The sequence below is a fragment of the Mesoplodon bidens genome (assembly GCF_964165515.1).
Source record: "Mesoplodon bidens genome assembly, chromosome: 4".
Taxonomy (NCBI): Eukaryota; Metazoa; Chordata; class Mammalia; order Artiodactyla; family Ziphiidae; genus Mesoplodon; species Mesoplodon bidens.
In genome coordinates, this window is record NC_138160.1 from 113,787,419 (window position 1) to 113,807,088 (window position 19,670).

General features: G+C 48.5%; 1 protein-coding gene across 5 annotated transcripts in view; it reads right to left on the reverse strand.

Moving 5' to 3' along the window:
* Positions 1 to 18,016, reverse strand: part of FSTL4 (follistatin like 4) — a 723,812-nt gene extending 705,796 nt beyond the window's left edge. For all 5 annotated transcript variants that reach the window (XM_081231116.1, XM_081231115.1, XM_081231112.1 and 2 more), the window contains exons 1-2: positions 17,786 to 18,016; positions 13,005 to 13,207 (exon numbers count right to left, since the gene is read on the reverse strand). The gene's annotated coding sequence lies outside the window, so the exon portion shown is untranslated. The remainder of the gene's footprint in view (positions 1 to 13,004; positions 13,208 to 17,785) is intronic.
* Positions 18,017 to 19,670: the final 1,654 nt, after the last annotated feature.

The window sequence follows — 19,670 nt, forward strand, 5'->3', positions numbered from 1 at the left end:
GTAATAGAAACCTGAACTCAGAGAGGTTTTATGGCTTCCTTCTAAAGCCTCAGTGAGAAGGGGCCCCATTCCCCAGCCTCCCCAAGAAACCTTCCAGAAAGTTCCAGGCACTCTCTCAGCCAGACCAAAGGAAGGAAGAAGAGAAATCCAGCAGAAGGAAGGTAAGAGAAGAAGAGGAGAGGAGGGAATAACAAGAAGGGCTCTGGGTGTGTGTCTATTTCCCTCAGCTGAATGGAAACCCCCCTCCCTGGCACAGAAGACTGTTCTTTTCTTCAGTCTCCCCAAGGGGGGGCCAAGGCTGGGCCTGCATCACTCTTGATACCCAGCTGTCCAGCTGACTTCTCCTGGGTCCCCGCCTCCCCTTTCAGACAATAAATCCCATAGACAACTGGGGCTTGACTGCAGCTTGAGTAAACCCTTAGCGAGAAGGCGATGTGATGCAATAAGCCCCTCACAGAAGTCTGTCCCCACCACCACTCCCGGGCAAGTCCCTCTAGGCTCATGTGACCCTCCTGCTGCTGCCACAGCTAACCAGGTACATCCTAAGCTCTCTGACCCCCAGGGGTCACTGGCAGACCAGCAGAAGGTGGCACATAACCTCCAGGGTCACCAAGGTAGGTGGTCACAGAGCAGTTATCGCTATCCCTGTGAGAGAAACTGAAGCCCAGAGAGGTTAGGCTGACCCACTGGGGCCACACAGCAGGAACACTGGCAGCTTCCACAAACTGCATCTCAAATCATTGGAAGGGGGTTGAGAAGGTCCAGGCCCACCTGCGGTGGAGCAAGCTGTGGTCTCAACTATCTGAAGACTCCAAGCTGCCAAAAACTGCAGAGGCCTTTGGTGTGAGTGGGTGAGTGTGTGTGAGTGTGTGTCGTCTGTCTGTCTGCATGGGCACATCTGTGCAAGTGTGTACACATGTGTGGGTGTGGTCTCTCATTTAATGGGCATTTATTGAGCACCCAGTGTATGTCAGACCCTGAGGTAAGCTCAAGGGGTTCAGCAATGAAAACAGACAGTGTCAGTCCCCACAAAGCTGGTAGTCTGTGAGGGGTGAACAAGAGTAAGCAAGTGAATTAGCAAGAAAAGTGTAGCAGGAGAGTAGGCACAGTCAAACCTGGTACTTGAGGATGGACTATTTTTCAAGGCATAGGCAATGTTTAAAGAGGGCATAGTAGGGCTTCCCTGGTGGCGCAGTGGTTGAGAGTCCGCCTGCCGATGCAGGGGATGTGGGTTCGTGCCCCGGTCCAGGAGGATCCCACGTGCCACGGAGCGGCTGGGCCGGTGAGCCATGGCCGCTGAGCCTGCGCGTCCGGAGCCTGTGGGAGAGGCCACAACAGTGAGAGGCCCACGTACCACCAAAAAAAAAAAAAAAAAGGAGGGCATAGTAACCACTTCTAGGCCTGAAGGGTCAAAGGGAAAGAGAAGTTACTGGAACACTGAGAGGGTGTGCAAATGGAGAGGACCACCTGATGGGGGCTGAGGCCTTCAGCAAAGGGATGCAGCCAGCCCATGGAGACCCATCAGGGAAGGAGTCAGAAGAATAAAAACGCCAAGCTCACTTTCTTCCTACCTCCCCTCTCCTGCCAGTAGCCCACTAAATGAACTCAACAGGAAGCCAGAGGTGAGTGGGGGGCGCTGATGCGGCCCTTACGGGTCAGCTCCTGGAGGAGAGTATCTGAGGGACAAGCGCACAGGACATGGCTCTTGGCTGTGTAAAGACAAATTGTTACTTGTGCCAAGAAGGAAGCATGGGGTATACGCACAAAGATGAGTGGGTGAGAGGGCTGGGAAGGTCTTTCTGGAGAGTGACATTTTTAAGGAGAAAGGATGAGCAGGGGTGAGCTCAGGCCCTCAGAGGCTGGAGCGTAGTATGTGAGGAGATGTGGCTGGGAGGCTGGGTGGCTGGCCAGCCCGCGAAGGCCCAGGACAACATGGTCAGAGTTTGGGCATCATATTCTAAAGGTGCTCAGAGTCCACTGACAGATTTTAGTAGAGTGACAGTAAAGGGGTAACACCCTCAAACATGTGAATGGAATAGGAGACAAACAGCATCAAAATAGGGGAAGCTGGGAAGCAGGTGGCTGAAGACTACCTGGCAGAGCAGATCAGAGAAAACCAAGACCAAGTCAGCACTGTGGAAACCCTAGAAACAGTGGATCTGCACTACTTCCACCCAGAATGGGCCCTGGAGTCAGAGGTCCCGGGTACCTCTGAGAGCGGGGGCAAAGGTGACACTCATTACAGAGGGACTGCTTGCAAATCTGTGTAAGGAGCCTGTACACCCCCAGTGCCCTCCCTGCCTGGCACACACAGAAAGCTGGGGGCTTGCTCTCAGGAGAGGTTGGTCCCAAGTCCCTGCTCTCTGGGACCCCAGGCACTACTGAAAATGAATGACGTGAGAGTCCACCTACCTAAAGGCAAGAACCCCAGCTCCCTTCCCCTGCCTGGTGCTGGGAACACTGGTAACCCGGCTCAAAAGAAAGTTACCACCTCAAGAAAAGAGATTTACAGATATAGATGGACAAGTGGCCACTTTGCGGTGGGTCTAATAGTTTTCCCCCCAAATTTATGGCTACCCAGAACCTCAGAATGTGGTCTTATTTGGAAATAGGGTCCTTGCAGATGTAATTAAGGTAAGAATCAAGATGAGACCACCCTGTGTGAGAAGGGCCCTAAATCCAAGGAGAATGTCCTTTAAAAGACAGAAAAGGACAGAGACAGACATAAGGACGATGGCCATGTGAAGACAGAGATTGGGGCTGTGCTGCCGTAAGCCAGGGAACACCAGGAGTCATCCAGAGGCTGGAAGAGGCGAGGAAGCCTAGAGCCTGTGCAGGGAGTGTGGTCCTGCCAACCGACACCTTGATTTCAGATTTCTGGCCTCCAGAACCGTTCATGGTAATTTGTTGCAGCATCCTTAGGAAACTAATGCACCCCTCAATTCCATTTACCCTCAGTGAAGCTGACTGCTGGGCCACATACACACACACACTTCCGCCCTGCTATTTAGTGCCCCACCCTTAAATATGTGCACAGCTCTGCAGGTCTTCTGGGCACGGGGCTTTAATTTCACTTGCCACCTCCTAGAACACCAGGATCCTCTGACCCTTTCCCCAAAGGAGCAGGGCACAGAGCCCCAGCAGCTCGGAGGCCTTCTCCCACAAGCAGCGGCATACGCCCATTTTCTCTGCCCCCCTCGTAGCCAGGTCATAGCCCAGTTAATCACAGCAACCCACCCAATGGGGGCGATCTTTCACTGGCATGTGTCCCAGGGCACAGCTCCCCACAAGCACGAGTGCACCCTGGCAGGCGCTGTAGAAGGATGTGGACGCCATGTCCTGCGGGTCAGCAGGGCCTGCAGCTGTGGGCTCAGCCCTGGGGATGCACCCACACACCCTCTCTGGGCCCTGGTGAAGGGGGAAGGTGGCAGAGACTTGGAGAAACTCACAGCGCCCAGCATCCAGCATCAGAGTCACAGCTGGAGAGTTCAAGACACCAGAGGAGCCTCTCCAACTCACTACCTGTTTACAGATGGAGAAACTGAGGCCCAGAGAGATAAGAGGGTTTACATACGTTTACAACACACTGAGTTCAATCAGTAAGTCAGCAAGCGTTTACTGAGTTCCTACTGTTTTTCAGGTCCAGAACTAGACTATGATGATATAGAAATGAATAGAATGAAATATGCACCCTCAAATTACCCAGGGTCAGCCCAAGGAAAAGAATGCCAAGCAGCAGGAAGTACTAAATTGTGCAGACACACGGCCCTCCAGAGAACTAGCATTTTTCTACCAAGCATTCGAGCTTTGCACCAGGACCCCTGCCCAGCCCCATTTCCTGCACAGCACCCCCATCGACTCCTGTCACCCCAAAATTGTCAGAATGCATCCTCTCCTACTTCATCCGTTCACATCCCAAACATCATCTCAGGCCCCAAGCAAGACCCTGGAGCCAGAGAGACAAAAAAAAAAAAAAAAAAATGATAGTCCCCACCCTCAAGGGACCCAACCATGGTGAAGGGGAGGGAGGGGTGTCAACGGCCCGGTGCATGGGTGACTGGGTGAGCTCTGGGTCCAGAACGACCTGGGCCTTTCTGCACTGGAGAGCCAGGGAAGACTCCCTGACGCAGAGCTTGATGACAGGGAAGGGTTCTGGAAGCAGAGGAAAGGGCTGAGGTCTGGGAGAGCTGGGCAGCCACCTGGTGGGGGGGGAAGGGGGGCTGGGGACCTGGGAGAAAAGTGGGCAGGGTCAGAACAGAAGGTCCTCGAGTGCCCCATGGGGAGCCTGGACCCTGTCACTCAGACAAAGATTATTGTTCCCAGTTCTGTTCTCACTGCCCACAGCTGATGACTGTCTGTGACTCTCTCATCTTTACAAACTCCCTTGCTCACCTGGAGCTCCTTACGTGTTCCCTCGCACAGTAGAAGATGGCTGTTTTTCTTTGTTCTCTCCCTGAACCGATCATCCTATCCCGGGTACTTTTCTGACCTCAGCTACAAGAGGAAAATCACCTACGCTGGCGTTAAAGAGACTCGGGTGCTCGGCTCTTATCTGTAAGCAAAGAACAGAGCCCTGTGCCCCTTGCAACACCTCACATGGCACACAGGCTGGTGTGGGCAGGGGCATCTTCTGTGGCACAGACTCTGGTAGGTTTGTGGAAACTGAGAGAGGAGTCTCACCTGGATGCAGCCCCCTAAGAGAAGGTGGCGGCCCAGTGTGCGGGCTGCCTGGGCCTGGAGGCTGCCAGATCTGGGGCTCCGCCAGAGCACGAGCTCCTTCCCCACTGAGGGGGCGTGATGGGCCCTAGAGCAGCCTCTGGCCCTGCCGGGAGACTGACACTAGACCCCCGTGTGTTGCTCCACCTTCCAGAATAAGGGTCGGGGTCTCTCACCATCTGCTGGACAAGAAGCCAGCTGGCTTCAAGCTTCAGGCTGGAGCCCCGTGTCCCCCAAACTGTTCTTGAGCCTCCTCAGCTGGCCAGGCTGGGGCAGCCCCAGCTTCTGGGGTCTCTGTAGTTCTGCCCTTGAGGTGCCACCCCATCTGGGCATAACCTGCCCATATTCCCACGCAGAGAGCAGAGAAGCAAGTGCAGACACCTCACTCTGGCATCCCAGGTCCTCTTGATCTGGGCCCAAAGGCATTGCCCCCCTTGTTGTACACCACACTTCAGACAGCCCAGGCACCCCTAACATCGCCGTATTTCCCACCTCCAAGCCTTCACCCTTGTCACTGCATCAGCCTGGGGTGCCTCGCCCCGTCCTGCTTATCAGCCCTCCCTAGACTCGATGTCTGCCGCAGCTCAGCTCCAGCCCGCACTCTCGGTCCCTGATATCCCCATGACCCCCAAACCTTAATTCTCTTCAGTTCACCAAGATCAGAACTTGCTCTGTGCTTGGCCTGGAGACACAAAGACTTATGGAAGAGACTCCCCTCGTGGCTTGTGAACGGCAGCATCCCACGTGATGATTTTGTTTCCTCCACTGGGCTGTGAGTTCCTCCCTGATCAACACCAGCGGTCACCCTCAGAGAAATGCCCGGCTGCTACGTGCAGGTGAAACCTGTCCACAGATTCACTACCCACGGCACCGCTGCCATCTGCAGAGACATCGCTTCGGGGAAGGGGAACAGCCCTTTGAGAAAGGGAGAGGGGCCTCTGGGAGAGGAACAGCCCCAAGTTCTCTTCCAAGGACGAAAAGAATGGAAAGAGGCCTTGGGCTAGGGTGCCCCTGGAGTCTGGGGTCTCATCAAGCCAGGTTCTCCCTGCCCCGCCCCGCCCCCTGGCTTACACACCCCTAATCTCATGCCTGTTTCCAGCCTTGCTAATGCCCCCCTCACGTCATGCTTACCTTACCTTCTCCAGTAGCCTCCACCAGCTTCCTCAGTTCAGGCAGACCTCCCCCCTCCATCCTCACACCAGCATCTCCAAGACCACAGTCCTGCCCTGGGGTCAGCCCTCGTGAGCCTGGGCTCCTTCCCGCCCGAGGCCTCGAGAGGTGGCCCAGGCACACAGAGAAGTGCTTGCCCAGTCCCTGGGTGACACCTTGTTTAGCCCTGCCTCTCTGGCTATTTCTCCTGTAGCTCCAACACCTGGGGTAACCCAGGATTGCTGAGGCCCCTAGGTGTGCCAGGCACCTTGCTGGCTGCTGAGATGGCAGCAGGAGTCATACACCCTGTCCCTAACCCTGACCCTGTCCTCATGGAGCTGACAGTCTAGCAGGGAAGATGGCCGCGGAGCAGGAAGGGTTCAGAGCCACCCCTCACTCTGCCGGTCCTGGGGAAGGCAGCACCCCCCAGACTGCCAGCTCCCACAGCTTCCCGACAGGCTGTAGCCCTACCCCCATCCCAGGCCCCCTCCCAGCTTTGGGCCCTGGCAATTTTGCGTGTGCACCAGGTGCCTGTGTTTTCAAAGAATTTCTCTCCACTTTGCAAAATAATGAAGTCTCTAACGTAAAAATAGAGAGCCCATCGGCTGCAATCTGCTATTATATTTTTACTGGGACCCTCCACTGAGTGAGAGAATAATTTGTGAGATAATATAATTGCTGATAATATTTTCCAGGGAAGCATTTCTCACTGTTACAAACTGTTATCAGGGGGTATATTTGTTAGCACTGATGAGACACAGATTACCCGGCTTCTGCAACTAGATGGGAATACGCTGAATTTTCTCCCCTCTAAGCTGCTCAGCCTCTGAAAAAACAATTAGCATAATGTGCTGAGTGTTCTATACAGTTCTAAGTTAGTCTTAAAAACTCCTTGGTGAGTCCTCTCCCATTAAGGACTTTAAGTATCTTTATTCTCTTTTAATAGAGCAATTCATCAATGTAGTCCTCTAAGAGGTAAGTAATATAGATAAATTAGACAGGGGGACATGTTGCATAAAGAGGAACACTCCAGCAGAATTAATATTCTAATACCATGCCTGGCACTTAGTAGGTGTTTAACAAATGGATATTATGTTAGTTGATTGATTGTAATTCCCTAATATTTATAAAATAAGGCTTTCCAATATCATTTCAAAAAATTTTAAAGTAAGAAATGCTCAATCGTCATTTTCTGTTAATTTTGAAGTTGGGGTGGATTCTGAAGCTCTCCTGACAGCCTTCCTCCCAGACACGGATCGCAGACTTTGACCCAGCGCCACCTACTGCCCGAGCCTCGCCACCACCACTCACCAGCTCCCAGACCATCTAGAAGCACCACAAGGAAACCCAGAAAATGGTACATTTCATGCTCAAGCATTCAGCCAGCCTTCATTGAGGCCCTATTATGTGTGTGGCAGGCCCCAGGGAAACAGACAAGCTAGAACATATCCTGCTCTGAGGTGGTCCGTCTACAGGAGAAATGACCAGAGAGGCAGAGCTAAAGGGGGAGACACCCACCCCAGGAAGGGTCACGGGAGAGAAGCCCCCACCGGCTGCATGCACCCCCCGAAAAAAAGCCCTTTCCACAAGGTCACTCTCCCTCATCCATCCAGATACCTTCACACACACCCAGCACGGCCATCAGGTCGCCTGTGGTCCTGACCTCTGCCAGGGCAGTGGAGATGGCTGGTCACTCAGTACCTGGGCACTGGCCATTAAAGCAGCACCGTATGTAGGAAAACTCACAAGGAACAAACAAAGTCTTCAGCAGGCTCTCAGCTCAGGGCTGCACTCTACATGGCAAACAGGTTGTATTCCCATGTCTGCGGAGATGCAATTAATTATTGATCTTTGTGCAAAATGGGCATTGATAAATCAATACGGAGCTGATGCCACAGATAAACAGTGCGTGTCATCGGGAGGCACGGCATGTGTAAATGATTCGATACAGATTGGTATCAAGGGAAATTCTGCCTCAATATGGCCTAAAAAGCCAAACACCATTAGGATGTGTAGCAGCAGCTTTTGTGCTAACTTATTGCTGCTCTCTCATTCAATCGACAAGCACAGATGGAGCACTTTTTTGAGCCTCTGGCTGTGTGCTGGGCCTGGAGGACACAGGGTCGATTGAGGCCCCTCCCCGGCCACACCCAGGAGCTCAGGATCCAGGGCAGAGCTCATGGAATATTCTTCCCTGCCTTCTGGGGGACAGGAGACCTCAGCCAGGACGGGCCTCTGCTGAGTAACTCCTTGTGGGCCAGGCCCTGGGATGGGCACATGGTATACATTCCACTCAACTTCCCGACAGCTACTGAGGCAGGAGTTCCTGGCCCAGTTTTACAACTGAGAAAACTGAAGCTTAGAGAGGCTAAGTGGTCACATAGCTAGTAAGTGGCAGAGGGGGCATTTGAACCCAGGGCTGCCAGTTCTAAAGCCTAGACTCTTCTCTGACCTGGTTTATGCAACCAGTATCTTGGATCTGATCAGAGATCAGGCTGTTTGTGCAACCACAAACCATCCTCCCACCCCAGGCAGCCTACAAGCATTGACCTCATGAGAATGGGGAGCCCTAGAAGGAGAATTCTAGACCTTGGAGGCACAGGTCTGAGCCCAACTCTCTAGCAGGTGGTGGACCAGGAATATCCCAGACACTGCTGGGTGCCTACCCCACAGCATTACCCCCGTCTCCCTCACTAACAGAACCCAGTGCTGTCCAGGCATCCCTGTAGTGGGAAGGCTGCCCCTATACCAACCCCACCAGAGGATGTTAAACTGGATTAATTTAAACCAATTAGAGTCATTTCATTTCTTTTGCCAATGACTGGTTCAGGAGGCAGCACATTACAAAATTCCAGCCAAGGAGACCTTGCTCAGGAGAACAAGTCTGCTGAAGAAACTCCTGGAAATGGTTTCTTAGCTCTTAAATAGAGACACAAGGACCATTTTTCACCTATCAGATTGGCAAGAATCCAAAGGTTGAGAAGATACCTTGTGGGTTGTTGCAAAACCAGCCTTTCATACAGTGTTGATGGGAGAATAAACTGGTACAAACCCCAGGAAGGGCAATTTGCAACATCTGTCAAGGTCACAAATACATACCCCTTTTGCCTCAGCAATTTTACTTCTAGGAATTTATCCTCTAGGAAAACTAACAGATTTTCAGAATTTATTATAACAGCAAATATGGGAAACAACCTAAATATCTATCAAAAGATGACTGGTTAAACAAATTAGGTTACATACATATAAAGCAATATAATATATCTATAAAACAATGTGAAGGATGTGCTTTATGTACCAAAATATTTTGCTCAGTGAAAAACAAAAAGCAGTGTCAAAAAATGCTTAGAGGGACTTCCCTGGTGGCACAGCGGTTAAGAATCCGCCTGCCAATGCAGGGGACATGCGTTAGAGCCCTGGTCTGGGAGGATCCCATGTGCCACAGATCAACTAAGCCCATGTGCCACAACTACTGAGCCTGCGTTTTAGAGCCCACAAGCCACAACTATGGAGCCCAAGTGCCACAACTACTGAAGCCCACCCGCGTAGAGCCTGTGCTTCACAACAAAGAGAAGCTACCACAATAAGAAGCCCGCGCACCGCAACAAAGAGTAGCCCCCACTCGCTGCAACTACAGAAAGCCCACGTGCAGCAACAAAGACCCAATGCAGCCAAAAATAATAAATAAATTTAATTTAATTTTTAAAAATGCTTAGAGCATGGAAAAGTGACAGTGAGATAAAACTATATGTTCATATTTGCTTGTAATATGCCTTATTACACAAAGAGATTCTGGAAGGATGAAACCAAGCAGGGCCCTGTAGGGTTCCTGGGCATGGAAGCCTTTCTGTACCCCCTGTTTCTTGTTTGTAGGAAACAGACTCCAGCCTCCATGACCTTCCCTGAGTTTCCAAGGGCAGATTCAAACAGTTGCTAATCAGGGAAGGGAGGGGATGCGGAGACAAGGGAGGAGCAGCCAAGAAACAGTAGTGCAGCCTTGAGGTAAGGTCCTGGTTCCACCTCAAAGGATACACATAACAATATCTCTGAGCTCTTTACGGAACTAAAACCCCCAACAAACGGAAAATGTCAGCATTCTGCATTCCAGAGAAGACCACCTGAAGCCAGATTAAAGGAACCAGAGAAGCTCATCAAGAGATTACCTGAGACCAGATTAAAGGAGTGTAGGCCCTGCACACAACTTAATCTTATCAGCAACCCCACCCTTGAACCATTGCTATAAAACTCCTCACCAAATCCTCTGGGGTTGGGACACACAGTTTTTGAGGGCAGGAGCCCACTCTGTCCCCCTTTGCCTGGCAAAGCAATAAAGCTATTCTGTTCTACTTCACCCAAAATTCTGTCTCCAAGTTTCAATTTGGCACCAGTGAAAAGAGGCCAAGTTTTTGGCATCAAGAATAAATAAGAAAATCCTATTCATGAGAAGAAAGGATAGGATTAATAGGGAGACTTTTTATTGTTTGCCTTTTAAGTATTTTAGATTGCTAACCTGTGGATATAACACCTATTCAAACAATTCACCATGGTCTAAATATTTGTGTCCCCCCCCAAATTCATATGTTGTAATCCTAACCCCTAAGGTGATAGTATTAGGATGTGGAGCCTTTGGGAGGTGATTAGGTCATGAGGACAGAGCCCTCGTGAATGGGAGTAGTGACCTTAAAAGAGAGGCTCCAGAGAGACCCATAGCCCCTTCAGCCATGTGAGGAAACTGCAAAAAGATAGTCACCTAAATGAACCAGAAAGCCCTCACTAAACATGGAATCTGCCAGACCATGATTCTGGACTTCCTAGCCTCCAAAACTGTGAGAAATAAATGTTTGCTGTTTATAAAATACCCAATCTGTGGTATTTTGTTACAGCAGCCTGAACAGACTAAGACACAATTTTACTTTTTTAAAGAGAGTAAAACAACGAAGGGACGCTATCTCTTCTGCTTGTGGACACTTGTATACAAGGACATGAAGGTTGAGTGGAAGGAACCACAGCAGCCACTTTGTGACCATGAAGGGCACTAAAGTGGAGTAGAAAAATGGAAAGAACTTGTGCCCTCAATGACATTGTTGAGCTGCTAAATTAACCAAACCTGGAGCCATCCTATCCCAGAGCTTATCATTAGATGAGATAAATCTCCTTACTGTTTAAGCCATTTGGGTTGGGTTTTCTGGCATACAACAGCATGCCAGCAAGAAAACAGGGCAGACACGTAACAAACAGATGATCTGTGTCTCTGTTCATGCTTCTATCATAAAGAAAAAACTCAGGAGTCCAGAGTAAACACAGAGGACTAAATATACACACTTATTTCTGCCACACACCCTGCAAAAAGAACCCCCCCAAAATAGTAGTGAAGGTCTAAAAATGACAGAAACCCACAAGGACAGAGAAAAGAGAAGATGACAGAAGACAAGTTCTATCAACAACAGTTTGGAAGCTGGAAAGCAGATGGGCAAGAGCCAACTGGCTTAGCGGATCAGGGAAAGCTGAAGCCTGCTTTTGTATGAGCAAACCCATTCAGAACACTGAAAGGCCCAGGAACTGAGGAAGCAACAAATACTACCTCAGAAGGCAGAGGCATAGGTGGGGCTAAAAACTAGGAAAGTCCACATGAGAACTAGGAATCCTACCCCCACTTCCCAGCAAGATGACCACCCTACCCTCACCATGAAAATAGATGGGAGGCCAACTCTCTGGAGAGTTTGCATCAAAGACTTTCTGCCCTCAAGGACAGCAAACACAACTGAGCATGGGGGTGGGGGCCATATTTAAAACAGGGAGAATAAGGGTAATTCTATAAGCTGAACAGTGAAAACTCATGTCACCTTCTCCCACTGAGCTTCTGGAAAGTTCTCGCCCAGACCTATACCCCCTCCTCCAGGCAGATAATGGGAGGATTTCTCTCTGGAGAAACCGACCACCCCTAGAGAAAGGACCTGACATCAGGAATTCCATATGAAGATAACCAAGTCACCCCACCCCAATCACTCTATACTGAAGCTTACTGGTCATCGAGCCTCACTCAAGCACAGGGAGCATCCCTGGGGGTATCTGGTACCTCACTCTCAGATATGTGTGGGAGGCCATAGAGCACCAGATGTTAGAGAAAAGCCTCTAACTGAAGGATCAGAGCAAACAGGTGATAAAAGAATTCCAAAGGAAATAGAGAGATTGCAAGAAACAAACAAAATAATAATAAGGGCTTCCCTGGTGGCGCAGTGGTTGAGAGTCCGCCTGCCGATGCAGGGGACACGGGTTTGTGCCCCGGTCCAGGAAGATCCCACATGCCGCGGAGCGGCTGGGCCCATGAGCCATGGCCGCTGAGCCTGCGCATCCAGAGCCTGTGCTCCGCAACGGGAGAGGCCACAACAGTGAGAGGCCCGTGTACCGAAAAAATAATAATAATAATAATAATAATGTTTGTACTTTAATACTCTCAGAAAAATTAGAAGATATTGCATTTCATGAAATAAGAACAAGGGAACTATGAAAATGAATATTCAGGAAACAAGAAAAAACATGGAAATTAAAAACATGAGAGCAGATTTTTTTAATCAACAGATTATTTGAAAAATAAAATAGAACAAATCTCCATTAAAATAGAAAAAAGTAGAAAATAGGAAAGATAAGAAAATTCAAGGATTAACCTAGGAGGTCCATTATTCAACTAATAGGAGTTACAGAAAAAGAAAACTGGAAAACAGAGAGGATCCAATTATCAAAAAATAATACTAGATACTGTTCTAGAACTGAAGGAGATTCATTTCAAGGTTTAACAAATCTTCCAAGTATATGGCATCATGAATTAAACTTTAAAATAATAATTTTTAAAAATTTTTTTAAATTTTTAAACCATGCCGAGGAACACCATCACGAAGTATAGAAAAGAGAAATGGAGAGAAATTCTAAAAACTTCCAAAGTAAATAAGCAGGTCACATAGAAACCTCAGGATCTGAACGGTATCTGATATCTCAACAACAATGGAAGCTAGAAGACAAAGAACAATGCATTCAAAATTCTGAGGGAAAATGATTTCCAATTTAGAGTCAGCCACACTATCAATCAAATGTGAGGCTAGAATAAGGACATTTTCAGACAAACAAGGTCTCCAAAAACTTACCTCCTAGTCCCCTTCCTCAGGAAGTTACTGGAGGAAGTATTCCTCTCAAAAGAAGGGAAGAATCCAAGAAAGACAATGAAGTGGGATCCAGGGTGCAGGGGATGTCCTGGAGAAGGTGGTGGAAAGTTCAGGTAAGAATCTGGGTGCTGTTTTCAGAGAACAGTCTAGACAGCAGCTTCAGGCTGGAGGCTCTTCAGGGCTGTCTGAAAAATAAACAAAAAAACAAGTCACTTGGTGCTGTGTTTAAAATATTCAGAGATTTTCATTGCTGTCATGGAGTTTGGGAAATAATTTGTAATTGGTACACGTAAAACAAAATAAAGGAAAAGAAATGAGCAATTATTAACTTCTGAGAAAATTAAAGGTTGTACAAGAAACTATAATCATAGTACTACACGTGGCTCTCTGTAAATATTAGTTACATAGTCATAATAATATAAACATTGAATACTGACTTAACCCAAAATGAGGATTTAACATTCTCAGGAGAGAGGAAGGGGAAGCTCTTGGGAGGGGGTGGGGGGAGAGAGGCGGGGCAGGGGAGAAGGCTGTGCCAGTAATAAAAATTAATAATCCTTCCCTTCCTCAAAAGAAAGTCTATGGGTCATATCCAAAATGAAAAAAAAATCAAGCAGTTAAATCAAGTAGTATAGAAATATGGAGAAAATACAAGAAATACAAAAATAAATTATATTAAACATTGAAAGCAGTTGATTCCTGGGAGCTGGGAACAGGGAACAAGGGGCAGGATACTGCCATCTTTCATTCTAAGCCCACTAGTTCTATTTGGATTCTGAACCTACATACACAGAACCTGGGTAAGAAAAGTTTACAAAGCAAAAAAAAACCCAGAAAGTATCTGTTGATCTCCTGGCATATGGGCAGGTCTCTCTCCATTTCGGGGAGGCTGGGAGCCAGCCTAGGACCTAGCACCTGAACTTGGGACCTTACAATCCAGCTGAGACACAAGATGAGGACAACAGGCTGTTTCAATGCTGCACCGCTACCAACAGTGTTACGTGAACATCATTAGGATGTCTCCTTGCTGGTATATGCACATCTGTCTCTAGGCTAGAGATCTAGAAGCTGGGGGGTGTGGTAGGACAAAGGTGTGCTAGTTTAAATTTAATAGATACTGCCAAACTGCCCTCCATGAAGGCTGCCCCAATGTGCACAGCCATCAGCAATGAGCAAGAATCATCCCTCGTCTTTGCTGACACTCGATGATAGCAATCTGCTTAATGTTTGCTAAACCGTCAGGTGAAAAAGCTGCATCTCCTTTTTTTTTTTATATATATCTTCATGATTACTAGTCGTCTTAGTCTGTTCAGGCTCCTACAATAGAATTACCATAGACTAGGTGGCTTATGAACAACAGACATTTATCTCTCACAGTTCTAAAGGCTGGAGTCCAAGACCAAGGTGCCAACAGGTTTGGTGTCTGGTGAGGGCCTGCTTCCTGATTCATAGATGGCTTGCTGTGTCCTCACATAGTGGAAGGGGCAAGGGAGCTCTCTGTGGTCTCTTTTATAGAGACACTAATCTCATCTGCAAGAGCTTCACCCTCTTGACCTAATCACCTCCCAAAGGTCCCACCCCCTAATACCATCACCTAGGGGATTAGGTTTCAACATATGAATTGGGGGGGTGTGGGGACACAAATATTCAGTCCATGGCACTAGTATATACCCAATCATAAACTAGGGGACACACTGCAACATTTAAGAAGGGTACAGTGTTGACATGTTCTTGGCATGAAAGTATCACCACAATGGATTGTTCAGTGAAGGAAGCAATCTGCAAACAATAAATACCAAATGATACTGTTTATGCCTAAAAACACATACACAAAAACTCTGTTATGTGTAAATTCATGAGAAAGGTCTGAAAGAAGATACACGAAACAGTAACTGATCTTTGCTTCAGGAGGAGGAGGGAGTAAGATTGGGGGGGGAAAGGGGATATTCCACTTTCTCCATAGTACAGGAATCAAACACACGGGCTCTGACCAGTCTACCAGCTCTAAGCCCAGCTGTGTAGCCTCCAGCAAGGGCCTTCATTCTCTCTTCTATAAAATAGGGAAAACGGTGCTTACCTCAAAAGGCTGTATGAGGACTAAATGTATTATGTATGTATACATATACACAAACACATCTAAGATTATTGCTCTGAGTTAGCTATTATCAACTTGAAAAAAACGTACAATGGAAGAGCTGTGAGTTGGGTTTATTCAGTGTCTTACTGAGGACTATAGCCTGGGAAACAGCCTCTCAGAGAGCACTGAGAACTGTTCCAAAGAGGTAAGGGGGGAGGTCAGTGTACATGTGATAGGCGAAGGGTACCTGTGATCAAGCACACATCTCAGTAGAAGGTTGCTGCTTGGCACCAGGAACAGGTATCTTAGTTAATGGTTTTAGCGCTTTTCTAAGTATGGGGAGATGCAAGAATTTGGGTTCCTAAAATTTTCTCCTAAAAATATCTAACTATCTGAAGGACTGTTCTGCCAGTTTTCCCAGAACACAGAGTGCCTCATTGCTGATCTCCACCTGGAATTGCTTTCAGGGTGTGTTGAAGGTCAGCAACTACAGTGGCTATTGACTCAATCCTTGTAGAACCAGATGGCAAGCAACATTCTTTAGTTGGCACTCTTATCACCCATAATGTTTGATTTCTTAATAAGAATGGTTTTGTGTATTAATTGTATATTTTTTTGAAAGAAGAAAAAGGAAAAATAGTGAAATCAAGGTGGGACAAAATATAATCAAGTGCCCATCCAAATCAAGGACCAGCACACATGGTACCAACCCAAGAGACAGCTAACCAAGCATGGCCACCATTGCCAGATGCAGAGAGGCCCAAGGTAAAAGGCACGGCACCCTGGAGTTGGGCTCCAGAGCCTGGTCCCTACCACTTACCAGCTGGGTGACCCTGGCCCATCCTTTCCCTCTCTGAGCCTCAACTTCCTCACCTGTACAATGTGGGGGTGGGGGAACCGAGGAGAGTGTAAGGTAACCAAACTCAAAAGAGTCATTGCCGGCTATGCCAGCCCCAACTCCTCTCAAGCTGTTTCCAGCTCCACACCCACCTGGGCATCTGGGAGTCCTGTCACATGAGCAGAGGGGGCTCCTGATGGCCAGGTCGAGAGCCCGCTGTAAGCCCCCATCCTGCCATCCCAGGCCTTCCCTGAGCCTCTACCACTCTAGGACTACTGTCCCCTCTTCTTGCCATCTGGAGACCCCCAGGGTCTCACACCTCCAGTCCAGACACTGCCCCCCTTTCTCCCACCAGAGCCAGACTATCCTTCCCAAATGTGGGGAGGGGGGGATGCAACGTGTCTGTTTTGACAGGCCCCACATTCAGGACAACGTTCCTCCATCAGATCCCCACCCGGCCTGGACCCTTGGAGTGAACCCTGCTCTGCCTGCATTGCTGAGGGCAGCATCTCGGGTCTGGGCTAACAGAGCAGCGGCCACCCTCTGACCGAAAACCCCTGCTGCCCACACCCACCTCATGGAGAACCAGGCTGTATTCAGAGCCCACAGGTGCCCACTCACAAACTGACTCTCCAAAACACTCCACACAAAGGAGCTTTTATCTTGTTCAAAAACATGTTTTAAAAGCTTTAAAAGTCTTTGCAGTGGTTTCCCAGGTTCTGGTTTCTTTCAGATGATAATAGTTTTAATTATAACAATCATTGTACTATAATACCTTCAATTTAGGCAATCAGCTCCATTCAGTATATTTAAACAGGGGGGGGCGGGGAGGGTGACCGTGGGCACGCCTAGGCTTTCTCGCACTTGGTTTCAAAAAGAAAAAAAAAAAAAAAATTCTCGCACTTGGTTTCAAAAAGAAAAAAAAAAAAAAGAAGTTCCGCACATAGCACAGGGAGATCAGCTTGGTGCTTTGTGACCACCTAGAGGGGTGGGATAGGGAAGGTGGGAGGGAGGGAGATGCAAGAGGGAAGAGATATGGGAACATATGTATATGTATAACTGATTCACTTTGTTATAAAGCAGAAACTAACACACCATTGTAAAGCAGTTATACTCCAATAAAGATGTAAAAAATAAAATAAAAATAAAAATAAATAAAAGAGGAAAAAAAAAAAAAAAGAAGTTCCCTGGGCCAGGCAGGCGCTGGCTGCAGCCTGTGGGCAGGAGACCCACTTCTGGGAGGCCTGTGCGAGAACTCCTGCAGACAAAGTGCCTGGGCCTCCCAGGAGCAGACTTAGAGGGAGCCCACAGGGATTCCAGCACAGGAATCCCCAGGCCTCCCAAGCGGAACTCTGCAGCCCTCAGAGACCTACTGTGGCTCCCTATTACCCAGAGTAAGTTTCCAGTTCTTCAGTTCTCTCCTATCCGACTCCAGGCTCATCTTGCACAAAATCTCTGCACACACCACCTGCATCTGGCCCGGCCCATGCTCTTCCAACACACAAGACACAACTGCCACCACCTACCAGGCACTGACCCAGTGTCAAGCACCCTGCGAGCAAGATGACCAGTCATTCTGGTTTGCGCAGGACTGCCCCCATTTTAGCTCTCTAAAAATCCTACATCCTGGGATACCCCTCAGTCCCAGACAAACCAGGGTGGTTGGTCACTAGGCAGTGGACCTATGGTGGTGACCCAGACTTGCTCCCTGACATGACCAAGCCTTTGCTCCAGAAGGGAGTGAGAGCTTACAAAATACTGACAGTATGAATTGTATGTGTCCTAGGGCAGCCGTAACAAATTACCACAAACTGGCTAACTTGAAACAACAGAAATTTATTCTCTTACAGTTCAGGAGGACTGAAGTCCAAAATCAAGGTGTTGGCAGGATTGGCTCTTTCTGGAGGTTATGCGGGAGAATCTGTCACACGTCTCTCTCATTGCTTCTGGTGGTTGCCGGAAATCCTTTGTGTTCCCTAGCTTTTAGACACATCACCCCAGTCTCTGCCTCTGTCTTCACATGGCCTCCTTCCCTGTGTATTGCTGTGTCTTCTCTTCATATAAGACACCAGTCTTATGTGGGCCCACCTTAAATCCAGGATGATTTTATCTAAAGATCCTTAACTACATCTGCAAAGACCCAATTTCCAAATAAGGTCATATTCTGATGTTCCCAGTTGACATGAATTTGGGGTGGGTGTGGAGCACTATTCAACCCACCACAGGAATGAACTCAATAAATGCCAACTGCGGTTCATAAAAATCCAGGGCTAGAAGAACAGGAAAGCTTCATTCGTTCATTCCATGTTTATCCACTGAGCACTCACTACATGCCAGACCGTGATCTATAAGCTAGGAAAACCCCAGGGAATGAAATGGGGAATCTCTGTGCTTATGGAGCTCATGGTGAGAGGAAGGGGAAGCACTGGAAAAAAGTCCTGAAGGGTCGCTGGGATTTGGTCGAACATAAAATATGCAGATTGTTCTAGGTCAAGAATAGCCCTCGAGGGCTTCCCTGGTGGCGCAGTGATTGAGAATCCGCCTGCTAATGCAGGGGGCACGAGTTCGAGCCCTGGTCTGGGAAGATCCCACATGCCGCGGAGTAACTAGGCCCGTGAGCCACAACTACTGAGCCTGCATGTTTGGAGCCTGTGCTCCGCAACAAGAGAGGCCACGATAGTGAGAGGCCCACGCACCGCGATGAGGAGTGGCCCCCGCTTGCCGCAACTGGAGAAAGCCCTCACACAGAAACAAAGACCCAACACAGCCAAAAATAAATAAATAAACAAACCAATGAACAGACATTTAAATATATATATATATTAGTTAAAAAAAAAAAGAATAGCCCTCGATGGATTGAAAATGTGTAAGCCTGTCCTTGGACATCAGAACAGAAGAGAGGACTGGTATCGGGAAGCACCCCTCAGCCCAGCTGAGAACAGTGGCTAAGATTAGTGGCAGAGCTAAGCGGTGGCTGGGGGTGTCTGCGGGGCCCCCTCAGGTCCATCACTGCCCCCACTCCTGATGAGACAATTGACCATGTGAAGTGACACAAACACAGCAGTCCTCTAGCCCACTTTTCCACAGACCCTTCAATCCATGTAGGAACTCCAGAGCTTACATGTGGAGACCACTCGCCAAAGCTTGGCACAGAATAAGAAGCCTGGACTTAGTCCTCAAGGCTGTTATCTGAACCTTGGTTTGTGGAACCTCATGAGGCTCTAACACAAGCAGGACCTTTCCCCAGGGCCAGGCCTCTGCAGGGGCTTTCAGGGCTTAAAGATCACTGTCCTGAGAGTCACAGAGTCTAGCTCAAGGCCTGCCTCTGTCAGGAAGCACTCCCAGATTTCCACCTTCTTACAGCTGGTGAATTCACTTCCTTTCACCTCTTCAACAAAACCACCGATGTATTTCTATTTTTTGCAGTAAGTATGTTGTACATTTCCGCTCTTCACCCACTCTGGTCACTGTCTCAGATCCCGGCCTTCTCCAAGGGCTTCATAAAACTTTGCACCAACCAAAATCTTCCCACCGAAGAGCCCACCCTAGAGCAGAACCAGATGCTTCCTGAGTCCCCATCTCCTCCCACATTAAGTGCGTGGCAGCTCCCAAGATATGCATTTCAGCCTTTTCCTTTTTAACACAAAGGGACCCCTTCTTCTCTGCAGCAAATAGAGTCATTCCCCTCTAAGGGGCAGGGGTCCTGGGACTCATAAACCTAGGGTCAATTCTA